This window comes from Triturus cristatus, chromosome 2_1, assembly GCF_964204655.1.
Source record: "Triturus cristatus chromosome 2_1, aTriCri1.1, whole genome shotgun sequence".
Lineage (NCBI taxonomy): Eukaryota > Metazoa > Chordata > Amphibia > Caudata > Salamandridae > Triturus > Triturus cristatus.
In genome coordinates, this window is record NC_140581.1 from 593750622 (window position 1) to 593769708 (window position 19087).

The following is a 19087-nucleotide window of genomic DNA, read 5'->3' on the forward strand; positions in this document are numbered from 1 at the left end:
AGGGGTCCGCCCTCGGCCTCGACCCAGAGCGGGACGAGGAGAGCCAACCGACCTCTGTGGCTCTGCATGGTCCAGCTGCTGATGGCACCGTAGCGGCATCACCTCGGCCTTAGACAGGACCCCCCTGCCAAGGGACCGAGAGGGGCTTGGGGATGCGACCCGAGCCCGGTGACCTCCCGCGACACCACAGGGACCCCCGCAGGAGTTTGCAGCGAGTCAGAGACGTCGTGGCCTGAAGGAGGGGCCCCAGAGGAGCCGCACCCCAACAGCACCACACCCTCCAAGCCTGGATCCGACCCAGTCGGCGCTGGGGCCAGAGCCACCAGTGGCGCCGCGGAGGGTCCTGCGCAGGGCGAGGGATCCGCCGACGCCCCAGGAGGGGAAGGAGGAGGAGAAGCTAGCAAGGCCTGCAAAGCCGCCGCGTAAGTCTCTGCTAGAACTGGGGTCACAAATTCTGACACTGTAGCTTGGCGCGAGGCAGGAAGGCACCCGAAGGCAATGTGTAAAGCAGTTGTGCAGCACTCACTCACCCGGACTCAATATTCGCACACATGAAGAGACACCACACCAGGCTGATTTGTAAAACTGGACCCTTTATCTTATTCAGGTCATGGCAAATAAATTCATTTCAGTAATAGAGCCGATAATCTCAGGGCAACAGTTAATTCATTCAGGTAAATAGAGTTGATAATCTCAGGGCAACAGTAAATTTATTCAGGTAAATAGAGTAGATAATCTCAGGGCAACAGTAAATTCATTCAAGAGCATCAGGGCGTGAATTTAACATCAAAACATCCTCTAGGTAGGGAGATAATAAATGCAACATTCCTTATACTACATCAATGCAGGCGACATCACTTTTGCGCATCTTCAATAAGGCAAGGATCATTAGGTAGCATGGGGTGCTGGCTAAACATTCAACACAACTGTGGTGGGTAATAAATGAGTGACAGTAACCACTTGCCCCGGATGGCATAGAGTTAACACCAGTTCCGTGCTCAGGCTGGCTAGGGCAGTTCGGTATTCACTACAGGCCCAGCCCTTAGCAGTTCCAGGAGGAGAAGGGGTTAATTGGGGCTTTTGGGGCCCAGTAGCAGTCTCCTGAGAAGAGGGGCAGTCACAGGGCTGCCACTCTGATCGTAGGAGGCTCCTCGGCAGCCCCCACTATCCCCGCAGACTCTCCGCCCTCCCCCAGGGGGGTTTACCTGATGCTGTGGGCCGCAGCTCTCGTTCGGGAGTTCCAACTTCAAACGGGAGCCCGCGCAGGCTAAGTGGGCTCCCGGCAGCTCCTCTTCGCGCTCTCCACACGCGCGGCCGGTATGGGCGAGGCAGGGGGGCTCCTGCTCCTCTCAGAGTCCCCGCAGTGATGTCTGGACCGGCCTCGGCTACTGGCTTCATTTTCGCCTCAGGACCATTCCGGGCACGGTCCTCGAGAGGCACACCCGCAACAGCCAATCCCAGCGCGACTCACTGGGGGCGCTGCAGCCTCCACCAATGGCTGCGCGGCGCTAACGGGGGCACAGCTGATGACGCAGCCGGCGCCCCCGTCACCTAATGAAGGACGCGCTGGCTTCTCCGGCCCAGTGCGGGCCTCGCCAGTACAGCGGCGGCCCTCTCCAGGCTTCTGGGGCCACGGCAGTGACTTCGGCAGCAGTTAATCCTTGTTGGCAGTAGGCGCCGGGGCCGTGGCAGTGACTTCCAGGCCCCAAGGCGCACTTCGCAACAGCGCCCGACACCCGCACACACGTGGGAGGCGCAGGTAGCACCTTAGGTCCCACGGCGCAGGGCTGCAGCGGTGATGGGCAGATAAGCGCCTCAAGGGCACGGCGCTAGCATACAGGTACCAGGCCGCGGAAGTGACGGGCAGATATAGCTTTAAGAACACAGCACTTGGGTAGTGATGGAGGATCACGTTTTACATCTAATTACCAAAAAGAGCATTTTGACCGACCTTGGCAGCATGAAGGTCTCTATATAGGCCCCACTAACCAAATTCTGAAAATATGCTAAAGTGACCATTCTTCACCATACACAACCAGTAAATAAAGGCCCACAGGTCCCTTGAACCCCCTGCATATAGGCCTGAGCCAAAGGCCACCGCCTCATGATAATATAATCCATTAGGCCCTAATAATTTATAAACATGCATTTCTGTTTGCGCTGGACACAACGAGGTAGCTTGGGCAACCATGAAAGTACAGTAGTTTTCCACAGCACAATTACAAGACACCCACACACGCACAAGACCAGCTGGTACAAGCTGGAATATCTTGCTACATTATTGTTTTGAAAGATAGCTTGGTCAAGTGAAGCCGCAGCTTGCTATAGGAGCACCTGTCTTAAGTTCCGCTCTCACATATTTTTAGAGATATGTACGTGACAAGATGTTCTTTGTTTACATTTTGCGGTCAAGCATGGCCACCCACCCGCTTCAACCACCTGACTATTTCCGTGTCCTACAACATGCGGTCAAGCCATTTCCGTGTCCTAGGACATGCGGTCAAGCCACCTGCACCAGAAAGTACGTCAGAACAGTGTCATAGTTCTGCATTTTCAGGTATATTCGATCCAACACCTCAATTAGAAGCCAGAACTCTCCTGCCAGTGCCTAGCACGAGCGTGGGTTCTCCGGCCGGCCGTTTATCTGATTTGGGACCTCAAAGCCTCTCTCAGGGGGTACCTCCCAATTTAGGTAAGCTTTTTGCCTTTTTAATCTCTGATTATTCTCGGTAATTTTCATCCACACCCAATTCCTTGCATTTAGGATCTCTTGAAATGTTAATCTTACATGGCTAGTTCTCTTTAGGAAAAGCTTGCCTCTAGTGGCTATATTTTCATAAGGATGTATTCTGTGTCTTTTGAGTCTCTTACTGATTTCAATTATGCCATTTTTACAGGTCCTAATTCTAGCCAGGTTTCTAGACTTCTGAGCATTATAATGATCATGTGGTTTATCCCTGACGGAGTGAAGTCAGGTTCCTTGATGGCTTTTCTTAGATAATGAAATTATATGTATTTATTGATATGCTTTTGACTTATTGAATAAAAGTGCCACTCCAACCAGATTATTCGTCATCTCATATCTTTCTTCCTTGTTTCTCAGTGAAGGGTTGCGTCGGTGGCCTGAGACCACATGTGAGGTGACCACACCCCAAAGGGCATCAAATTCTCCCTTTATCAGCTGGCGACCACGAAGTTCATCGTACCACGATTGTTCTTGCCTACGGTGGATCTGGAGCACTTCCACGAGCTGCCTCCGAGAGTGTTGCCTCCACCCATTGCAGACCACAGGTAAGCCAAGGACATTTTTGTTTTTCCCTTGCATTTCCTTGGTCTTTGCTACCTGGGTGTGCGGCAGACTCTTTTGAGCTGTCTCTGGCTGAGTTCCTGACCCCCTGTCGCAATATCTCTGGTCATGATTAAAACAACTCTCTCTCTCTCTCTTTCTTTGTGTGGTCATGATTTGTCCCTTTTTTCTCAGTAACTGTGTTGCTTTCTCTTAACAACCTCGTGTGGACGGCTATAGCTCTCATTCTTGTGGGTTTCATGGTTTTCCTCCGGCCAGCCCGGGGATGGTTTCCCTCCGGTTCCAGTCTGGGGATGATTATTGATTGTATTGCTTTTCCTCCGGCCAGCCCGGGGATGGTTTCCCTCCGGTTCCAGTCCGGGCATGAATATTGATTGTATTGGTTTTCCTCCGGCCAGCCTGGGGATGGTTTCCCTCCGGTTCCAGTCCGGGGATGATTATTGATTGTATTGGTTTTCCTCCGGCCAGCCCGGGGATGGTTTCCCTCCGGTTCCAGTCCGGGGATGATTATTGATTGTAATACTTTTCCTCCGGCCAGCCCGGGGATGGTTTCCCTCCGGTTCCAGTCCGGGGATGATTGTTGATTTTATGCCGGTTATACATTTTATTGCTCTCCCTCCGGTTCAGTTCCGGGGCTAATTCTACGGTCTAATTGTTATAGGTTCTGTTGCCCTTTTCTGTTTTCTTCCATGCGGGCTGCCTCCCGGTGCCCCCTCCACCCTTACACTTTTGGGTCTCCTTCCTTCTCGTTCTTTCCTTTCTTCCCTTGTTCTCCACACGACATTTTCCTGCAGGGATTGGGTGTCACTATTTTGTCTCTTGTTCAACTTTTTCTTCTCTCTCACCGTCGGGCTTTGTCATTTCGTTCAGCGCCACCACAGAAGGAGGAACTGACTTGTGCTATTTGCGGAACTCAGCTTCCCCTTCCACCACCTGTCGCTCACTATCTCGCCTGGCGCTGCTGTTCTCTCCCTCTCCCTACCACTGCAGATCAGCTCCCCCCCGCCCCCTCCCCTCCATAACTCACAGCTCGGTTGGCTGCCTTACGTTACCTTGCTTTGCTTTTTCTCTCCCTTGTTCTTCCCCCTTCCTCCTCTTTCTCGCTATCAATACATCTCCCCCTCCCTTCTCTGTCCATTGCTCACTGTTTCTTCTATCACTCCCCTTGCCCCTGCCTTTTCGACACCCCCCACCCTCTCCCGGCTTTGCCCCTTTGGATCCTTCATAGTGCACTTTGCCTCTCGACCTCCTCTCCTCTTTTTGCATGGTGCTCCACCGTGCCTATCGTGTATAGTGAGATTTCATATATAGGATTTTGTTTTTCTTTTCCAGGATGCATCCTTTTTCTCTCATCATTATTGATTACTCCATATTTGGTCTTGGTTAATATTTGTTTTGTTCCATGTTTTCTGTCCTTTGTTTTGTGCAAAATTGTGCTTTGAAGTTGCCTCCTTGTGCTTTTTGATAACATATGCGCCTCCTTCCCCATTGCCCCCTCTTTTGCCCTTGTCCTGCACCACCTCCCGTCATTGCCCTCCACCTCGATTTTTTGTCTATCATTTGCTCCTGCAATTGATTGCCAAAAAGGGGGGAACAACTATTTCACCTACCCCCTCGTCTCCCTCTTCGCACCTCCTACACTAGTTATGTTTAGCCCTTCCCCACGTTCGTGATGTCCAACACCCCCCTACGAATTATAGACTGCACTCTCCAATTTGTGCACGACATTCCTCAGGTTGGCCATAACATCACTTTTAGCGAATTCGCTCCCCTTACTGACGAGCTCAGAAACATACTTTCTGACGCTTGGGCGATTCTAGGGGTCACTTTCACCCAAAACACCCAAGTTCGCATCTCTGCAACTTCCCTGACAGACCTATCTGCCGCCCTCCCAGATATATCTGTCACCCCGCCATCTCCAGACACGGTTTTCCCCCACTTTACTCTGACGAACACTCCAATTCCTCCACCCTATCTGTTCCCCACTCATCTTCTTTTGAACACCCAGGTCACCCTGCCCACTCCCCTATTTTTGTTACCGACGGAGAATCTTCATTGGATTCCGTATTGTCAGTGGCTTCATCTGAGACAGCCTCTCTCCCAAATCTTGAAGTCCCTAGTTCCCCCACGCCATCCGCCTCTGATTCCTCTTCTGTCCACCCACAGTCTCCAGACGATACAGCACCCCTTTTGAGAGCACTGTTGCGTGATTACCTACAAGACTCCGCGGATTAACCTTCATTGCATTAATATTTGGCAATGTTGCTTATAAATGGTGTTGTGTGAATTGAAATTTAATATATAAAGAGGGGTGCGTAGTTTTATCAGTTATTACTGAAAATAACTCTAACCTGAAATTGGAAATTCTCTATTATCCAGGGGGCATATGTATGAACAAGCCCTTTTGCGATTCCTTAATAGCGATTTTTAGCGAATTGCTATTAAGGAATCGCAAAATTGTATGTATGTAGGAATCGCAATAATAATTGCGATTCCTTAATATTCCTTAATTGCAAACCGCAAATCGCTATTCGCAATTAAGGAATACCTTCCCATTCATTCCTATGGGCGTAGAGGCCCATAGGAACGAATGGGAAGACACTCTCAATTCGCGATTACCAATTAGAGAATCACAAATTGAGAATGCGATTTCAAGGTTGCAAGGGTGTCATAGGGACACCCTGATGCACCCCTGAAATGAGCATGTGTGCACATGTGGTGCACATACATGCCCTAAGGGCATGTGTGTGCCACATGGCACTTTGAAAAAAGCAAAAAAGGGCTTTTTTCAAAGAATTCGCAAATTACCACCAACTGTCAGTTGGTGGTAATTTGCAATTTCTTATGCCAAATTCGCACAACTTAGGTGCTTTCTACATCGCATTTAAGGAATCGCAATTTGCGATTCCTTAAATGCAATCGCAAAATAGAGAATCGCAAATTTTGCGGTTCTCTAATTTGCCAAGCCTTTTTGGGATGATACAGCCTAAAAGGCCTTTTCCCGTTCGCAAACGGGCCGATTCTGAGAATCGGCCCATTTGCGAATGGGAAAAGTGCTTGATACATATGCCCCTAAGTGCTTTGTGAAATGGTCCAAATTGTATGGGGTTTTAAAAGAACAGCAACGGCTCCTCTAGGTCCACTCATGTTCAAGAAATAACAAATACAACTGATGAAATCTAAAACTTTTAGACTTTTGAGCCCTCAAAGGTGTTTATATTTGCTTAAGTGATTAACAAGTAAAGGCATTTTCTGACAGCTAACAATTGCAGTCATTTTCAAAAGTTCACTGACCTCACTCTTATGTTATCATTGGGACAAGCACATGGTGTGTAAGTGGTAAACCCAGGACCCATGACAATGACCAGACTCTAATAATATCAGCACTGTACTATGTCTGCTCCTCAAGAAATAAACAAAGTCAGCCTCTAGGCGAGCACATTCACGCTCCTGCGGCTCAGACAGAGGAAGTTAAACATGCTGATTTAGTTATTAGCGTGGGAACCAGCAAATAAAGAAGAGAAATGAAAGCATCCTTTGAAAATACCAAAGTTAGAATGGGAGAAACATAGTGTTAGTCAATGTTTAAGCTCACAGGACTTCAAAAAGCATATATGGATTCAACATACACCCATTCCCATTAGTTGATGTGAATCTCTGATTTTAATAAAAGAGATATGTTAGCTATTTAAATACCAGACAGAGTCAACAGTAAGAACACTTGAGGACAAGCACTCTGTGTAATCTGATTATGTTAAAAGTAAAGAAAGATAAGCTTTAGTTTGTACAAACACCTGAGAGAGAAGAGCTAGCATATAGTAATGTTTGTGAATGTTGATTTTTTACAACTATTCTAGTAGGTGACTTGGCATACCAATGAAGTGGACTGTATCGCCATGTGAGGACCCTTCTTAACTAACCGTGCTGGGAATGACAATCCCAGCAAGGGATGCGTGATCAGTGACTAGTGATACATAGAATGATTATAGCTGCGGTTTGTCTAGAATTCCACAACCAGTTTAAAAAAGGTGCTTTGTGAATGCACCTCATTAGCATATGTTAAAACAACTGAGGTTCAAGAACTGAGTATCATAGACTAAAGTGGGTGTCAGCACATTTGCTAAAAATCTGGGACATATCTGAAACTATATATATTCCCTAAAAAAAAAGTCCCTGTAAAAACAAAGGTTACAGGGACTTTATAGTTAGCAAAGAGAATTTAAAAACAATAAAAATTCACTGAAAAAAACTAAGTACAGGGATGTTATAGTTAGGAAATAGAGTTTAAAAAACTTAGAAATTCACTAAAAAACTAAAGTTACAGGGACGTTATAGTTAGGTTCAGATTTTACAGACACAAAACCATAGAAATCCAGCAGTTATAGTAATCTCAAGTAACTATAACTCGGGCCTAAAGTAACTATAACCTGCGTCCCTGCCATGCACTGTTTTCTCATCAATAATTTCACTTCAAATGTTGCAGTGATATAGTATAAATGATGGGATAGAGGATGTCATGAGTGATGTAATATGTGGGGTAATTAGCAGTGCATGGCAAGGGCGTGAGTTATAGTTACCTTAGTGCACAAGTGGGTGTGTGAGTGGTTCTCTGAGTGGGTGTGAGTGGCTGTATGGGTGTGTGAGTGGTATTCTGGGTCTCTATGTGAGTGTGTGAGTGGCTATATGGATGTGTGAGTGGTTGTGTTAATCTCCCTGTGCCTAAAAAATTATATAAAAATAAATGTGTCCTTGTTTAATGTAACTGGCGCTCTTTTAAAGTGCTCCAATACCTTTTGGTTAAATTTGTACTACAAAAAAGCAAAAGAAAAATACTTAAGTGCAGAGGAACTTGATGTGAAAAAAGGTCAACTTTGAAACCTGTCTTATATCAAGAAACAATGGCAGTTCAAGTCAAAGTCAAGTCAAAAGATAGAAATCAATGCCATAAAAGTGAACATATAGGAGGAAACATTTCATCAATAAAAATACATTGCTTTACAAATGACAGTTAAAATTTAAGGTTTTGTAAACCAGAAAATAAAGTTAAAATTATTGGATAGAGTAGAGGGTTTCATATAAAGTGCATAGTGCCATATTCATTTTACTATATACAATAAGCAAGTTAAAATTCCTAACTGGGGCAGATGATAACGTATAAAATATCGAATACTAACTAGTGAAGTACAAAACACTAGATTCACATTATCATAAACAATTGGGCAAATAATAATATTTAAGAAGTTAATTTTAGTATTCACGGTATAGTAGACACTACAATTTAAAATTACTAAATAGAACAGGGGGTTTCCAATGACGTGCAAAATGCTGTAATATAAAGTGCAAAATGCTAAATTTACAATTTAAATAACAGTAGACATTCAAGTAATCATGATTACATAAACAAAAAAGATGATTTGATAGTAATTGTTAAAATGACAGCTTTTTTCTACATCTGATGGCTCCTGATAAAAAAACTTGCAACCCCAAAACAAACCATCGGTGAAGATAGCATTTGGAGGTATAGCAAGGCAGGCCTAACTTGAAAAAAATGGCAATCTTTAAGAAGGGGAAGTATAAATCTTTTACGCAACTGAGCATAAAAATCACAAAAAAAGATAAATTGTAAGGTATCTTGTTCTGAAAAGTCGTCACAAGGACAAGGTTTGCGAGTACCTTGTTTCGCAAAACCTTGTGGGACAGCTAAAAACCAAGGGATTAAGTGTAATCGAAATCTTGTTAACAAAAAACGATGGAAAACATTATTTACAATAAGTAAATATGGTTGAACTTGATTATGCAAAGGTAATGTAATATATTTTCTAACCGTTGGTTTTATTAGCTTCTTTTCCTCCCTAAGGCCCTGTTGCTTCTCCAAAAACTGTGATTTAATGGCTCTAATTTTAGATTTGCTCATCGGTTCCGGCCTGTTATATAAATCTGGGCAACCTAGCCATTTAGTCAGGTCCATTATATACTTCAGCCATGGAATATCCAAGGCTCTATTCAAGGCTATACAATCCATGATTACCAATTGGTTTAGTTTAGTGCTGGGGCTAGCCCAAACTCTGAGCCAACGTAGCAAACGGGCTATCGCTATCTCATCCTCAATATACCCCACCCCAACCTCTTCATGTAAAATAAACGCCGGGGTGGTGGAAGGAACCGCCAATAGTTTACAGAAAAACTTATCTTCGGCTCTTTGAATCTCTTTGCCTTCTTTATAGTCCCAAATATCACAACCATAGGACGCCATGGGGATACACTTTTCTTTATAAATTTTCAACAGAGCAGGTAAAGGTTTGGTTCCTAGCTTCTTTGCAAAATTTAGGGTAGCCCCCGTAGCTCTGGTCAAGGTATTCTTTTTTCGTATAATTTGTGCTCCCCACGACCCACAGTCATCAAAGAGTACCCCCAAATATGGAAATGTTGGGACTTTTGTTAGTTCGAACCCCTTGCAATGAAATTTGAATTTCGGGGGTTTTCGGGAGCCAATAGACATTATATGTTACTTCTTAAAATGTATTGATAGATCTAGAGAGTCCATAAAAACTGTAAAACCATCTAGTAATCTTTGGAGCCCCACAGCTGGTCTTGCAATTAGACCCGTATCATCTGCATATAACAATGAGGGTATTTTCTTGTCACCAACCCTAGGGATATCTATACAGCTAGTTGTTAAAAAATCCCCCAGCTTATTTATATACAGAGTAAAAAGGAGGGGGGCCAGTATACATCCCTGACGTACCCCCTCTTTACATCCCAAGGGCTTGTCAAGTCACCATTTTTATTATATCTGACTGCGGCCATGTTTTTTTCATGAATCTTGAATAAAAAAGCCACTAACTGGGGTTCAAGGCCCATATCCCTTAAAATTAGCCATAGTTTGGACCTATTTACACAATCAAACGCTTGTGTCAGATCCATAAAAGCCAATTGTAGTACTCCCTTTTTGGCAATCGTATACTTTCCTATGACTAAATGTAAGTTAAGACATTGGTCCAGAGTCCCTTTGCCTGCCCTAAAACCATATTGTAAATCGGAAATAACGTTTAAAGGGTCTAGCCAAGTCGTCAGGCGCTCTAGAATGACTTTGCCCATAATTTTAACAGCAGAGTCTAAAAGAGAGATCGGCCTATAACTTATAGGGTCGTCTCGTGCACCTTTTTTAAAAATAGGGACAATGACTGCCTTTCCCCAGGATGACGGGAGACTTTGTGAACATGCCGCATTAAAAACATGTGCTAAAATTCTCGACCAAACATTAGCGTCAGCCTTAAACAGGTCTTCTGGAACCCCTTCGGGGCCCGGAGCCTTTCCCCCCGCTGTAGCTAAAATTGCATTATAAACTTCCTCTACGCTAAAGATAAGCCCTACACTAATATGCTCACCCTCCACGGGTTCTGTAATTTCTTCTATACTGCCATTATTAAAAATACGACTAAAATGCGAAACCCATTGGTCAGCTGGAATTAGACACTCTTTATTTACATTTTTGGAATCAGAGAGGAAAGGGCTATTGACTACTGACCAGAAATTTGCGCTATCTTTCAATACGCATGCTTCGCTCAGGGCTTCCCACGCCTGCTCTTTTAACTTGTTCTTTCTGTTTTGAATAGCCAATTTGTAGGCCGTCCTTTTAGCTCTAATTTCAATTGCATCTCGGGGGATACGTTTGATGGCCTGTAAGAGCTCCCTATGAGTTTTAGAACAAGAGCTATCAAACCATCTTTCGGCCTTCGGACAACTGACCTTGCTCACAACAGTAAGGTCTGTAGAGATTTGTTTTGTTAATGTTTCGAAGGCTTCTAGAATGGTATGGTCACCCGTGGATGAATCTAGACAGAGTTGGATTTCCGAAGCACAAGAAGTGTACAGGTTTTCAAGGAAGCTATCTGGGATAATCCTTTCCCATTTTAACCAACGATTTTGATCTTTAGTTGTGAGATCTTAATTTATAATATGGGTTGTTATCCCCTCAAATTCAATTGCAGAGTGTGAGATTGTAAGTATAAGGGGATTATGGTCACTGTAACATGACCAAAAAACGGTAAAGTCCACAATATTTAAGGCTAGTGATGCAGTCAGAAAGATATAGTCAATGATACAGGGCCTTCCGTTCCCTGTAGAAGTTGGTACTGGCTCCATGCTGTTTTTTTGCCAAAGACATAGTAAATTATGGGTTGAAAGGGTATTTTCCAACAAAGTGCCAGCTGGTGTATGTTCAAAATGATTTAGCGCAAGGGGAAACTCCCCTTGGTCCCGTTCAATAATACAGTTTAGAGTACACGAATGAATATTAAAAGCCCCTAAAATTATTAAATCATAATGTGAAGATTTACCCTCCTCATAATTTTCCAGAAACTCCTCTAGGATTAGCAAATGTTCTATCTCGTAATCTCTGGTGAAGGAATTATAGAAATTTACTACTAGCAAAGTGGCACGATTTATAAATGAAAGTTCTACCGCTAGCAAGTGGTGAGATTTGCATTCAACCATTCTGAATTTACAGGAGAGCTTGAAAGAAAACATTTAAAGTAAACCCCCTCGTGCTCTACCCATATTGTAGCATATTTACAATAAGATTTAAAAACCATCTAAATAGAAACAGTCATTTACCTCCCACGTTTCCTGAAAGGCAATGATATGATGATCTGCTAGAAACATTTCCCAATTTAAAAGGCCTCTTTTTGACCTTAGGCCCGCTATATTCCACAACAACATTTTCTCATGGACATTCAAATATCAGGGCGTTACAATGTGGCGGTCCACAGGCTCAATAAGAGGAAATGACAAATTTGGGGAACAGTAATTAATCAAAATGTTATCTAATAATGCCGGTGAAACCAGTCAATCTTGTTGGTCCAGGACCGATAGGGGAGAAAACCTATTATGTGTTTTAGTAATGAATGGGGCTATAATTTTATGCTCAGTGGAGGGCTTATAAAAATGACCTAGGTGCAATGGCCAGATCTTAGTTGCTCTGGCAATGTTTGATCCATATGATGACAACAGAGACCTCACCATATTTGGGTGACAGAAATTAATAACAATGCAGTCACCCTGAATATCCTTAATGTGGATCCCAACCTACCCAACCCTGCGGGCCATAATGATTTCTCTAATCTGTGACTCCCGGAGGCCCCTATGTTTTATGAGCCAGTCTGCACATTTATTACGGAGTTGGTCCCAAGATTCTCCCTGATTGCTTCTAAGAGGGGGTACTCCGGCTAAAACTAGCACATATGGGCAAGCAGCGGGAGGTAAGTTTAATAACTCATTGCAGGGTATTAAGTCACCTAAGGCCTCGGGGGATGATGTACCCTCTCTCTGTGGTTCCGAAATCGAATTAGTAGGGCCCTGATGGGTCTGCGGCACTACGTTAGGGTTGGAAAGTGAGGGGGCATTTATAGGTGGTGAAGGTGCTATACTTCCAGCATCACTGGGAGAGTCTCTTCTAGGCTGTGTTTCTACTGATGATGGTACCACTCCTAATGTAAAACATCCCTTAATTTTGGTACAGGTAACACATGAATCCTTAGGGATGGAGGAGGACAACAATGGCTGTGAATTTGGGTTTGTAATAATAGCAGGTTCACAAATAGTCTCATTGATGCTTCCCCCCACAGACGTTACCTGCTAGACGGATTTTATTTGAGAACTTATATTATTAGACAAGGTGTCCAATCGGTCTAATCGTTTCCATAGTGTAGTGAAATGTTTATCAATCAGGCCTTTAATACTAGTTGAAACAATGTTCACAATATTGTCTATAACATTTTTGTCCAAAGAACCACCCAAAGGGCAGGAAGAATAACAGTCAGTCTGAGTAGCAATTGACCTGCTTGCAATAGTGACAGAAGCGTCTGTCACAGGGTTGACAATAGAAGTAGAGGTAGAGACGAAAGGAGGGAACTTAAGCCATAAACTCATTGATGTACAAGAAGGAATATTACGTGGCGGTTGTTTCCTTTTAGTGCACACAGGTTTGGCCAACTTCCTTTTCCTTTTAGCGCCCAAAGTAGGAGAAATAGCCGGGGAATCCGAAGTGCCCTGTAAAATAACCATGTTATCCTCATTGTCTGAAACACAGGGCAAGTCATTATTAACAGCATTGGTAATGTCGCCTACATGGCTCAGAGTAGTAATTAGGCCTTGCAGGGGGCTGATTATGTTCAGTTGCGAAGTACAGGTAGAAACAGATGGACTGAGCATGGGATCCAATGCAACCACCTCCAGCAAAGGCCCAACCTGACCAGACACGGTCCCCATAGATAGGCGCCTCTCCACATGTTCAATTTCATTGGCAACAAAGATTACAGCACGATCTAACATACTGTTTATACTTGTGGTGGGACGGGTACAGGAGCTCCCACTCTTCTCCCCCATTATTACTGCAGTGTTGAACTTTAACTGTGTAGAACTGACACGATAAAAACCACGCTCACCTGCCAATAAGAATCCAGATACAGATGTCAGGGGTCCGCCGTAGTCAGCAAGTGGGCAGAACGAAGCAGACAGCTAAAGGATCACTAATGGCTGTCTACGTTAGTGCGGACTTACTTTGATCCAACTTTAGCCCAGTTCTCCAAGGTTAACATTGGAGGGGTAGACCAGCCCGGCCTCTTCAGGGCTCGGACGGGTGCAGATGGGCCAACCCTTGGCCCGGGCTTTGCCCGGGCAGTGCCCGGGCACGCCCGCGTGCGTCCCGTGCCACGTGAGGGCCGCTCTGGATTTACAGGGTCTTCAGATGCCCTGTGATGACGCCCTCCTTAGGCGCCCAGCAATGCCTGCTGGGAACTGAAGTTCTTTCGAGCCGTTCTCCCTCACGGCTGGTCCCGGCGATGCAGTGGCGTGAAGGCTGAGCCGTTCCCCTCACGGCTATGCAGCTGTGCAAGGTGATGTAGGTGAGTACAGCCGTTCCCCTCACGGCATTACAGAATGAAGCCCAGCGCGTCCCCAATGGCAGTTGTCTGCTCAGGCTGAAAGCCACGTTTGAGCTTTTTGAGAGACCCACAAATACCTAATGGATCTTCACGCATATTAAGTTTGGTCCTATGGAAATTGCTATATTAAAATATACACAGTTTAAACTTGTTACTATAGTGAACGCAGGGGTCCCTTAACGAGCATTGGGTTTAAGTCTCTGTCTCAGACCCTGCCTGAAACCAGTCAGTGAATAGTGTTGGGCACTGCTCTTGGTGCCAAGGCACTACACAGGGTGTGTCTATGGGCAGGCTGCCCATCTCTTTGGTTGAGGCTTTTTCTTTGTGCCCTTGCCCTTGACCACAGTTCTTTTTCGGCTGCCACTCTCTTTGCACAGACTGGCCCCTTAGAAACAGCTTGATCCAGGAAAATAACACAAAGAGTCCTCCTCCATTCAGGTGAAAGTAATTTTAAAATGAGAAACACACACCGTGTTTACAAGAGCTGAGTCATGGAGATGGGAGAAGAGATCAGTGCAAGGAGACTTGCAGGAATGGGGAATGTAGGAAATTGAGTTACTGTTACAATTCATGTCAGAGTGAAACACAAGCAGACCCCATATTAACCTGCACTCAACCCTCTGGTAGCTTGGCATAAAGCTGTCAGCTTTATTTTTAGAGACAATGTGTAAAGTATTTATGAAGCACTTCAAACAGTAATACAGTGAAAAGCAATAAAAGAAAACGTAGAAAAATATACTAAAATTTAAGAAATTATTTACAATCAAAGCGAAGAACAATCCAATCAGTACAATCTGAAATACGCATTTTAAAGATTTTAGATAAGTAAAGCACCTAAAAGCACAAGGCGTTAGTCGCAGCTGTCTGGTTGTGCAAGACCGTGTGAAAGTCACAAGTTCAGGCTGACCCCGATGGAGTACGGACCAGATACAGGGACCAGGTTAGTTATGCTGAAAAAGTTACCTTCTAGAGTCCAAACCTGTAGTGCGATGAGCAGGCTGGGCATCGTGGACAGTCGTCACTGTAGTTGAAGGTCCTGTCAGGTGTCACAAATGGTCATTGCTGGAGCTTCGCATTGGCAATCACCATGGGCATTCGATGCTGTAGTGCAAAGTGCAGTTCTCCTTTTGGGGATTGTTGGTGACGGTTGCTGTAGTGCTAAGAGACGGGTTCACCAGACCTTTGCATTGGCAGTTGGCGTGGGCAGAAAGATCTCAGCGCGAACAGGCCCGTTCATGGTTAAAAACTCTCAAAACTTCAGGAGTTCTCCTTTCTTTAAAGGGGGAGTTCAACTGATGCCACACCAAGAGTCGAGAACCTGAGGGGCACCTCTTGGGAATCAGGGACACTCTCCAGCAGAGGCAGACCGAGGCCAGCAGGGCCCAGGCAGGACCAGTCAGCAAGTCAATTTGGCAGTTGCAGAGAGGCCTCTGGAACTTGTTATGTCCCTGTAGCTCAGAAGAGGAGGTCAGTCAGCTGACTCTTGGACTCACTTCAGTCTGGGATGAAGGATGCAGGTCCAACCTTCCTTCTCAGCAAGCAGGGCGCACTCAGCAGGGCAGTAGGGTAGCAGTCCTCCTGGCAGCTGAGCAGCAAAGTAGTCTTTCTTCTATAGTATCCACGGGTACAAAGGTGTACTGAAGAGCTGGGTCTGATGGTCCAATATTTGTACCTGGTGCCTACTTTGAAGTAGGAGAAGGTTCTGGAAGTTTCCGTCCCCAGAGGTGTCTGGAATGTCCTGCCTCCGAGTCGAACCCTTTGTGAGTGTGGTCAGGCAGAGCCTTTGTGATGTGCAAGTGTAGTAGGCGACAGCTTCGCCACCCATCAAGTCAGAGATGCCCAAAGTCTGTTCCTCTTTGTCTCGCTGTCTAGGAGCAATACACAAAGACCAACTGCTAGCTACACTTGGCATGTGACCCATGATACAGGCATTAAATGGTTAGGACAAGAAAATACTAACTTTCCAAAAGTTGCTGTGCACACAAATTATGTACGGAATGCTAAACAAATCAAACATTCACCCCAGATGCAGATCTGGGTTAAATCCAGTGTTTACCGAAACTGGTCCCATGATGCTTGTTTCCAGTCTGGGGAGGACCTGGCTTGGCAGTTTGGGCTGGACTGTTCCCATGAGAAGCAGGGTCAAGACTGATTTGCATATGGTTAAGCCCATGCTGGGGTGGTGTGGTGAGCAAACAAAAAAAAGTGATAGGTTAAACCCAGATCTGTGACTGGGGGTGTATGTGTGCATTGTTCAGCATTCAGTCCATCATCTGTTCTTTTTATTTCTAAAAGTGTCATTTTCAAAATTGTGACTTGTAATCCGACTTTACCATTAAAGAGTTGTCTAAATTAGAATTCCATATACACCAAACTCGATATTCCAATCTGCTCCCAATTGAAAGTTACCACTTATTAAATGTAATAAGTTAACCCAATAATGTCCTATGGGACAGGTAGGCCTCAGAGTAGTGAAAAACGAATTTAGGAATTTTCCACTTCCAGCACATGTAAAACTTAAAAGCACATTTCCAACCTCTTAAATACATGGCACCCTTCCCTCTTGGCTGTATAGGGGCTACCCTGGGAGTGACCTATATGCATTAGAAAGGGAGTCTTGGCCTGGCAAGAGGTTTATCTTGCCAGGTTGAAATGGCAGTTTAAAGTTGCAAACACAAACTTTAATAGTAGGCCTGGGGCACGTAAAATGGCTACTTAAGTGGGTGGTACAATGATTGTTGCAGGTCCACTAGTAGTAGTATTTGATTGACAGGTCTGAAGAATATTTAGTACTACTTTACTAGGAACTTATAAGTAAATTAAATATGCCAGTTGGGTGTCCGCCAATGCTACCATGTTTAAAGGAGAGAGCACAAGCACTTTAGCACTGGAAAGGTGTGCAGAAACCCAAGGCCAACAACAACGCACCCAGCAAAAACAGGAGGATTGAAGGCAAACATTTGGGGAAAACCACGCCAAAGAAAGTACATCCATGTTAGCAATCATTAAAATGCACTTTGCAAACCTAGGGTACCATACATAATAAAAAGAAAGAAAGCCCCAGTACCATACCCCTCCCATATAGAACACGTCTAATACACAACTGGCATACTTAGGAGGAATGTTTGGGGTGAGTCAGTCACAACACACTATGGGCCTCATGTAGGTAGCCAAATACCGGTCGGTAACGGCCGAAATTCGGTAAATTTCCCGTTACCGACCGGTATTTAGTCAAGTGAGATGTAGGAGGGCAAAAACCTTAAATCAGTAAATATGAAGCGGTAAATACCGATTCATATTTACCGAGTTCTAAAATACCGATTCATATTTACCGAATACATGTTTACCGATTCGGTAAATATGAAGTGGTAAATATGAAGTGGTAAAACGGAAAAAGACATGTAGGTAAATTCGGTATTTTAGAAATCGATGAAATTCGGTAATTAAGAGTCGGTAATTAACACAGATTGAAAGCAGGTGGTAATCATCAACAGTGCATAAAAGAAATCCCAAAATGCATCAGCGTGGACAACATGGCCGCTCTGTATGTCATTGCAAGGCGTCTACGTCTACAGGCAGCAGGACTGAGGATTTGGAGACGGGAGGAACGAATTTACAGACAGCGCATCACACTATTCCAACTGACTGAGGATGAGATACATGAAAGGTACAGGCTACACCCCCAAACCATCATGGACCTGATAAGGGACCTGCACCCACTCCTGGACCAGCCAACACCAAGGGCGCATGCCATACCACCACATGTGCAGGTACTCTGCAGCCTACATCTCCTCGCATCTGGCAGTTACCAGGTGGTGATAGCTGCGGTGGGCGGTGTATCCCAGAGTTGCCTGTCCAGTTTCTTCAGGAAGTTCCTGGATGCCATGATGCAGAGAATGCACCACTACATCAGCTTCCCAAACACACAGGCTGACCTGCAGAAAACTAAAACTGACTTTTATCGCATGGCACAGTTCCCCCATGTAATTGGCTGTATTGATGGCACACACATCCCAATCTGCCCACCAGCTGCCACTGAGCACATCTACAGAAACAGAAAGTCCACCCACTCCATCAATGTGCAGGTTATCTGCGATGCAGGGAACATCATCACTGACATTGTTGCCAAGTTTCCTGGGAGCACCCACGACTCATACATCTTCCAGAACAGTGGGATCTACACACGACTGCTTGCCGGAGAATTTGGAGAGGGATACCTGCTAGGTAAGTAACAGTGACGCACCATGAAACTAGCAAATCTAAGTGTATTGAGGCATGTGACTGATGGTTCCCTTTCACTCACCCAGGCGACAGTGCATATGCCGTCCGCTCACTCATCCTCACTCCCTACCTACACCCATCAACCCACAGTGAGAGACGATACAACGTGGCACACAAATCAACTCGCAACGTGGTGGAGCGCACGTTTGGACTACTGAAAAGCAGGTTCCGCTGCCTCCACAAGAGCGGAGGCGCACGCCAGTACACACCCATCATCTGTTGCAAGATCATCGCCACTTGGGCAATGCTGCACAACCTTGCCACGAAGAGAGGTACAGAGGTGGAACTCGCCAGATTTTGAGGACAATGAGGATGATTCAGGACAGCCAGAGGCCAATGCAGATGGAGTGCCAACAGCAACAGATGGGAGAGTGAGACGGGCAGAGATCACATGCAACTATTTCTGAGTAAGTAAGGGGACACAGGCAGTTGTTGGTTGTCATGTAGTAGTTTAATAATGCGCCACTACGCCACGAAACCAAGATAATGCAAATCAGGTAACATTGCACATTCACAAGTGTGAAGACCAGGGTTACGTCACCCAATAGTCTATTGC

The 19087-nt window shown here is 45.0% G+C and overlaps 1 long non-coding RNA gene across 1 annotated transcript in view; it reads left to right on the top strand.

The window, feature by feature from the left end:
• The first annotated feature begins 2486 nt into the window (after positions 1–2486).
• LOC146865665 (uncharacterized) overlaps positions 2487–19087 on the top strand; it is a 101965-nt gene continuing 85364 nt past the window's right edge. Inside the window, exons 1-2 of the long non-coding RNA XR_014976674.1 lie at positions 2487–2692; positions 3104–3291. This is a non-coding gene — a long non-coding RNA (uncharacterized LOC146865665). The remainder of the gene's footprint in view (positions 2693–3103; positions 3292–19087) is intronic.